At 33.1% G+C, this 6,863-nt stretch overlaps 1 protein-coding gene across 8 annotated transcripts in view; it reads left to right on the top strand.

Annotated features, from left to right (window-relative positions):
• Positions 1–4,278: 4,278 nt before the first annotated feature.
• The window catches only part of PPFIBP2 (PPFIA binding protein 2), a 315,010-nt gene continuing 312,425 nt past the window's right edge, over positions 4,279–6,863 (top strand). For 2 of the 8 annotated variants that reach the window (XM_053720274.1, XM_053720272.1), the window contains exon 1: positions 4,283–4,547. The gene's annotated coding sequence lies outside the window, so the exon portion shown is untranslated. Of the gene's footprint in view, positions 4,548–6,863 lie in introns of all 8 variants that reach the window. The other 6 variants (XM_053720270.1, XM_053720273.1, XM_053720275.1 and 3 more) reach the window with 6 other exon arrangements.

The raw sequence follows: 6,863 nt of genomic DNA, 5'->3' as shown, positions 1-6,863 counted from the left end.
CCGCCCCCAACCTCGCCGCCACCTACCTACACTTATTAACCCCTAATCTGCTGACCGAACCGCACCGCTACTATAATAAATGTATTAACCCCTAATCCGCCTCACTCCCGCCTCAATAACCCTATAATAAATAGTATTAACCCCTAATCTGCCCTCCCTAACATCGCCGACACCTAATTTCAAGCATTAACCCCTAATCTGCCAACCGGAGCTCACCGCTACTCTAATAAATTTTTTAACCCCTAAAGCTAATTCTAACCCTAACACCCCCCTAAGTTAAATATAATTTTTATCTAACGAAATAAATTAACTCTTATTAAATAAATTATTCCTATTTAAAGCTAAATACTTACCTGTAAAATAAACCCTAATATAGCTACAATATTAATAATAATTATATTGTAGCTATTTTAGGATTAATATTTATTTTACAGGCAACTTTGTAATTATTTTAACCAGGTACAATAGCTATTAAATAGTTAAGAACTATTTAATAGCTACCTAGTTAAAATAATTACAAAATTACCTGTAAATAAATCCTAACCTAAGTTACAATTAAACCTAACACTACACTATCAATAAATTAATTAAAAAAATACAGGTAAGTATTTAGCTTTAAATAGGAATAATTTATTTAATAAGAGTTAATTTATTTTGTTAGATTTAAATTATATTTATCTTAGGGGGGTGTTAGTGTTAGGGCTAGACTTAGCTTTAGGGGTTAATACATTTATTAGAGTAGCGGTGAGATCCGGTTGGCAGATTAGGGGTTAATTATTGTAGGTAGGTGGAGGCGACGTTGGGGGCGGCAGATTAGGGGTTAATAAATATAATATAGGGGTCGGCGGTGTTAGGGGCAGCAGATTAGGGGTACATAGGTATAATGTAGGTTGCGGCGGTGTACGGAGCGGCAGATTAGGGGTTAATTATAATATGCAGGGTTCAGCGATAGCGGGGGCGGCAGATTAGGTGTTAATAAATATAATATAGGGGTCGGCGGTGTTAGGGGCAGCAGATTAGGGGTACATAGGTATAATGTAGGTTGCGGCGGTGTACGGAGCGGCAGATTAGGGCTTAATAATAGTATGCAGGGGTCAGCGATAGCGGGGGCGGCAGATTAGGGGTTAATAAGTGTAAGTTTAGGGGTGTTTAGACTCGGGGTACATGTTAGGGTGTTAGGTGCAGACTTAGGAAGTGTTTCCCCATAGGAACGCTGCTTTTTTGCAGGTGTTAGGTTTTTTTTCAGCTCAAACAGCCCCATTGTTTTATGGGGGAATCGTGCACGAGCACGTTTTTGAAGCTGGCCGCGTCCGTAAGCAACGCTGGTATTTAGAGTTGCAGTGGCGGTAAATATGCTTTACGCTCCCTTTTTTGGAGCCTAACGCAGCCCTTCTGTGAACTCTAAATACCAGCGGTATTTAAAAGGTGCGGGGGGAAAAAAGCATGCGTAGCTAACGCACCCCTTTGGCCGCAGAACTCTAAATCTAGCCGTAGATATTTACAGCTAGCTGCTAGTAGTGCAATGCTGTTCCATCAGCAAAGAATTACCAGATAATGAAATGAATTGGAAAGTTGTTGAAAAGTGTGTGTTCTATCTGAATACTGAAAAATGAAGGGCAAATATTATTTAAAAGGCCACTAAACCCAACATCTTTCTTTCATGATTCAGATAGAGAATAGAAGTTTAAACAACATTACAATTTACTTCCATAATTTATTTTGCTTCATTTTTTAAATATCCTTATTTGAAAAAAAGCAATGCACATGGTGAGCCAATCGCATGATGCTTCTATGTGCAGCAACCAATCAGCCGCTAGTAAGCATATCTAGATATGCTTTTCATCAAAGAATATCAAGAGAATAAAACAAATTAGATAATATAAGTAAATTAGAAAGATGTTTAAAATTGCATTCTCTTTCGAAATCATAAAAGAAAAAAATGTGGGTGGCATGTCCCTTTAAGTGCATATACATGATCATTATCAGTTACCTATAATTATTTTGAATAACAAAACTGATGCACGGGTGATACCTTAAATAGATAACTTACAGTAGATACAATTACAAGCTTTCAGCACACTGACGTCCCTTCTGCATGCCTGGAGAAGAGACCTCAGTGTCCCGAAAGCTGCAATTGTCACCACTATAAATTAGTTATTATCAGCATTACTTGTACATCTCTTTTGCTATTTTCTAACAAAGAGATTTTTATTTTATTATTTTTTACACTGGCAATCACAGTACTGCCCTTTTTCAGCATCAACATTTTTTCCAAACATATTTTTGTAACAAATCTGATTCAATGACAAAATATAAACTTTAATATGATTTACAAACAAAGGTACAAACATTTGCACAGTTTATAAGCAAATAAACTATAAGTTCCTTTATTTTACCTACATGTGAAAAGAAAACAATACACAACCATTTGCTTGAGTAGAGGATATGTTTTGTTTTTGGTTTTTCTTTTTTAAATATCAGCATGACATGACTTAAGGACAGGGTATAGAACATTATTGCATAAGACACATTTTTTATGAAAGGCCATATTATCATAGGAACTATGGGAAAACAAAAAATCATGATCAACAAGTTAGCAAATAGAGGTCTGCTTGCAAATAATCTAGCATTTCATCCACCCCCAACAAAAAAAGATCCTTACTGGTCAACATCAGCATAAAATAGGCCAACAAGTGACACCTAGTGGTTTTATCCAACATTCTCTTAAACGCACATTACATTTCATAGGATTTGTATCTCATCACATCAGGTCATACAGGGTCGTTTTCATAAAGAATGGAGTAAGATTTAAATATATATTCTATTACTTCTGCAGAAATATTGTAACGTCCTGCTTTACTGACCTTGATATCTCTGACATAAATATATATGATTATCCAATGCAAGAATGTCCCAAGGATAATATGAATAGACAGATACCAGTGTAACATGGTTCTCTATCCAATAGCAATTTTAAAATTGAAAATAATTATTTCACATGGACTGTCCAGATGTATTGTGGCAAGGTCACCTGAATAAAGTACTAGTTAAAGAGATACTCACATATGTATATATATATATATATATATATATATATATATATATATATATATATATATATATATATATATATATACACACATGCACACATATACAGTACATACCTACATACACATATACATACATACATACACATATACATACGTACATACACATATACATACATACATACACATATACATACGTACATACACATATACATACATACATACACATATACATACCTACATACACATATACATACATACATACACATATACATACGTACATACACATATACATACATACATACACATATACATACCTACATACACATATACATACATACATACACATATACATACGTACATACACATATACATACATACATACACATATACATACCTACATACACATATACATACATACATACACATATACATACGTACATACACATATACATACATACATACACATATACATACCTACATACACATATACATACCTACATACACATATACATACGTACATACACATATACATACATACATACACATATACATACCTACATACACATATACATACATACATACACATATACATACGTACATACACATATACATACATACATACACATATACATACCTACATACACATATACATACATACATACACATATACATACGTACATACACATATGCATACATACATACACATATACATACATATAAAACAAACTTGCTTTTAGTGCAGTAAAACATTATAAGGCATCTGTACTATTATTTATTTCTAGACCCTGTTAAATGATCCCCAAACTCTGCTATGGTTACCAACCCTAAATATGATTGTCTGTAACTGGATATTAGGAAGTGATTTGCTATGAGTAGTGCAGAGAGTATAGACCTTGGACATCAGCCAGCAATACTAGTAGTCACTTTAAAGACATGAAATTACTAAAGCACAATTACGTCTTAAAAACAGCTGTTAGGTTACAAGTTGCACATAGAATTTCGAGCATTTGCTAATTAAAGAAGTAATCCTTTGTAAACGATCAGTGACACAAACCATTTAGTTCTAAATGTTCCTATTGGAAACTAAAGAACAGGAATCTCAGTTTAGTGGAGTGTCTCAGAACAAGCCTCACAGATAAACTGCCTGTGAGCTGGAATGAGATTGTATGTTAAAAATGACTCTTTAAGCCAGAAATTGTTAATAAATAGATCACAAATGAAACATAGTAAAGACATGAGTGGCAGCTTCCTTATTAGTCAGAGGCAGAAGAGGCTGAACCTGAATATTTGTTGTAATCAAATTGTAAATGTTCTCCCTTTTTATGGGCTGTGTTCAGCATTATTGCAAGCATGTGGTTTTTGGTGTGGTGTTTCTTCAGCAAAGCTTGTCATTAGCTTCAAAGTAACTCTGCATGATGTGATTACAGAGCAGACTTTGGCAGATTAAAGAGCAAGGGGGAAAAAACTACTGCTGAAATCTAAGAAGAACAAAACAAGGTTGGTAAATTAATTTATAAGTTCTATAGCAAGGGAGAAATAAGCAGTTGTGTATTATTGTATCTGTTCTGTATCTAATCTTGCTGCTGCAGAAAGCTGAATAGCATATAAAACATTCCAGAATAGATACAATGTCAAGTTATATCTGATTCTTAATGTAAAAAAGAGAGCAGCATAAAATGTAAACTTAAATCTTGAACTATATTGTAAACATGTAGCTGAAGTAAATTAAGTTAGCCCTTTAGTTGCAAAACAGTGCAGTTCTATCTTACAGTCAAATGTTTATTGGCATTTAGTGGTCTATTAATATCAATTAAATAGTAATTATGTGAAAAAATAAACTAGTGAAACTGCAATGTAATTCATCCAAGTAGTTATAGTAATGTTGCAAAATGTAATTCAGTGGTTGGGAGTGTCTGAGAACTGACACTTTAGATTGTAAAGTCACATAACTGGTATAGCTAGATAGGTGTTGGGCTCAGATTGGCATTTCATATCATTGTCATGTATTCTTTTTGCCTACATTGTGAAACATGAATTCACTCTTTCTGACTGTTCCAATGTCTGAGCTACAGTAGCAAGCATGATAGAAAGTATATTGCTAAGGTAATATGATGCACGTTTTGAGGTATATACCATTATCTCAGTGAGGTATCGTATTACTATAGAGAAGAGGACCAAACAGCATAACCGTGGATCTGATTGTTCTGACCACACCATAAACAAATTAGTTTACCCCAAACAAACATATGGTTTCATTTACATTCAATAATATGTATGAAAGATAATGCTAATTCTAACTGTAGCAGCTGATATGATGAATGGGATAATCTGACAGCTGAAATATTATTGGCATAGTGTAAGAAATTGTCTTACACTAACATTAGTGACCTGTTAGGAAATTCAGTATTGTTTTTTTAATATGCCCAGTAAAACTCTTTTCAACGCTAACCGTTTTTTTTTTTTGTTTTTTGTTTTTTAAGAAAGTTTTTTTTAACTTTTTTTTGTTTTTTTATTTTGTTTTTGCCTTAAAGTTGTTTTGATGTAAACATAATGCTATTAAATCTGAAAGTACATTCTTTGCTAAACTAGTTATACCCATTTCTAGCATGGAAAACAATTCAATTTTAAAGGGATATAAAACTGTGCTTCTTTAGTTTAAAAAAAATAAAAAATACTTTTGCCTTTTAATATGACTTATTAATAGTACTTGCCTTTTAATATGATGAATAATACATATTACAATGATTTATTTTATATATAACCCACTTTTTAGTGCTTCTGATTACAATGAAACACTGTTTATATCTCTTTAATAGGACAGTGTATGTTATTATTAGCAATATTGAATATATTCTTGCATTCTAAATCAATGTGGTATATTGTGTGCAATGAGGAATCAGCTTTCCCTAGATATGTAGGAATATATAAACAAATTCTTCAGCAAAAGATAAACATCAGACATATCTATACAGAGGAATCACAAGGGACTTGTTATTTTCATGAAGATTGGGAAATTTGCATTAATAATAAATCATCTATTTGGCAAACATATGAGCAGTGCACTCACATCAATAACACTATATACAAGAAGTGGTGTTATATAAGGGATAATCCTGTGGGGGTGTAGCATGCCTACATTTCCACTGCAACTGTTTATTTGCTTCTGTGTCTAACTATTAGTTTCTGTTCTATTTTCATGCTGTCACTGAGTACACTTGGGTTTCCATCATTATAAAATTCCTGGGCTAGATTAGAACCCTCCTGAGAGTAAAGTTACCAACATGGCTTTTTAGATTAGATAAACTCTCATACAGCCTCCTGTCATATCATTTACTGTATATAATAACATGGGTGTCAAAACATTGTTTGTAGCAAGGGGGGGGGGGGGTTCTGGGGGGTCAAAGCAAAAATACCTTATGGCTCATAACAGAATTCTATGGTTTTAACAAAATAAAATGAATATAAGGTCTTAGAGACATTTTGTTTTATTTATTTAATTCATAGGAAAGAATATTTGTTGATTTTCCTTTGCTTAAAAAAATAAGGTAAAATCTTTTTCAGTTTAAACGGACACCACGGTCAAAATTAAACTTTCATCATTCAGATAGAGCATGCGGATACTTTCCCATTTACTTTCATTATAACATTTTGCACAGTCTTTTTATATCCACACATTCTGAAATACCAGCACCTACTGAGCAAGTGAACAAGTTCAGTGTATACAAATACTAGTCTGCAACTGGTTGAAACTTTGTCAGAAATAAAATCTACTGCCTATTTGAAATTCAGAGTAAATCTTATTGTATTGTCTTT

This window comes from Bombina bombina, chromosome 7, assembly GCF_027579735.1.
Source record: "Bombina bombina isolate aBomBom1 chromosome 7, aBomBom1.pri, whole genome shotgun sequence".
Lineage (NCBI taxonomy): Eukaryota > Metazoa > Chordata > Amphibia > Anura > Bombinatoridae > Bombina > Bombina bombina.
The sequence above is the reverse complement of the archived record's forward strand: the minus strand, read 5'-3'. Positions and strand labels throughout refer to the sequence as shown.